The sequence below is a fragment of the Lissotriton vulgaris genome, chromosome 4_1 (genome assembly GCF_964263255.1).
Source record: "Lissotriton vulgaris chromosome 4_1, aLisVul1.2, whole genome shotgun sequence".
Taxonomy (NCBI): Eukaryota; Metazoa; Chordata; class Amphibia; order Caudata; family Salamandridae; genus Lissotriton; species Lissotriton vulgaris.
In genome coordinates this window covers 521,168,225-521,169,883 of record NC_141691.1, presented here as the reverse complement: position 1 = coordinate 521,169,883, position 1,659 = coordinate 521,168,225, and positions in this window count along the sequence as shown.

The window sequence follows — 1,659 nt, the reverse complement described above, 5'->3', positions numbered from 1 at the left end:
TCATTTATATTAAGTCTTACAATTTAATTGATGGCATTTATCTTGTCAACTGTTCAAAACCGCAGCTAACCATTTAATGTCTAGAATATACATTTTAATTTGGTACTTGCACTAATTACTCAGCATCCGTGTTAGCAGGCATATGATAGACCAAGTTCAGGGCAAGATAGTCTCCCAACAAATAACTTTTTGTACTTGGTAACATTCAAACATTTTCTGCTATGAAAATTTTTCTGCTATGACGTACAAAATCACAGACCGCAAACTTTTATTTACTAGATGAGTGTTATTAAGAGAGAAGTTCTCACGGAGATCTGTTCTGATATTAACTGATAAAATGGTAACTCTGAGAATTGAATACACACTTTCTAGTTTTTTTGTCAGAAGAATCATCATATATTTTGTCAAAATCTTTCTTTCAAGAAAACAACCAAAGAGGCAAGTAATGTAAGCACTGCATTTGTATAATCAACTTTGGTATGAGTGATATTTATCTTGGTGTGATTTGTTCATTTGGAATGGAATGCATGATATGTATCCTATCCATTTTTGTTTGGGTTTCATTCTGGTGTATGTTTTTCATTTTCTTGCCTACCATTTATTCTCAGATATATGTTATCCATTACTGTCTGTTTTTGTACTATTTATTTACTACTGTGGTGAGCACGGTATTCATCTTATTATACATGTACCTCATTTTAACTCATATATGTCTATTTAGAATGTCGTATCTATTTTCGTGTGGACTCTGTTCACTATAGTGTGCATGTTCACTTTTGTATGCATGCTTCTAATTTCTATGTACTTTTTTTGTTAATTTATCAAAAATAATATATATATGTAGACCATTTAAGGATACAGGTAAGGAATAGCGTTTGCCTTGGTCTTCATGCTTTAACAAGTTCATATTTGCCCTATGCATATTCTTATCGTTTTAGACATCACAGCGGGGTTGCTCATTAGTTCTTGACTGTGTGGGGGGTATATTTTGATCTTTCAAGGGAATGTCACCAAATGCCCACCCATCTCCCACCTTACTGCTATGCTTCCACCTGCGTGATTGGTTTTGATTTCTCATCATCTGTGGTGTTTATTGTTAGTAAGTGGGCTTTTAGTGGTTGCCATATATCTCGTGGCCTGGATGACGGTGTTTGCAACTTTGCGTATACCTCACTGGTAGGGTCACAGTGGATTAGGCTTTCGCTCCATGTTTACTTCTCAGGTGCTTTTTACTGCCCTAATGTATAACTATCTCCCTTTTTGCTCGCAAGAGTGCTATGGCCACATATCTACATACGGATTTGGGGATTTCCTTAACATATCCCAACAAAGCTAGTAGTGGGGAGGGATCGATGTGTACTTGCCCCATCTCTGACACAGTAGTGAATATGTCCAGCCAGTATGTAGCCACTTTGTGGAAAGTCCACGTCATATGTGAGAAATCTGCCATGTGTGTCAGGCATTTTGGGCAGGATCCAGGACTGTTGAGGTCTATCCCGTTAAGCTTGGCTGGTGAGATGTATGCTCGTCGTGGGAACTTGAAACGCACTAATTTGTGCCGGTAGTTTAGAGGTACCTGTTTTGTTTGCGCGCCACAGCTGTGCCACTTCTGGTCAGTCACAGTGTGCCCTAGGTACCGCTCCCATTCAGCCCATATTT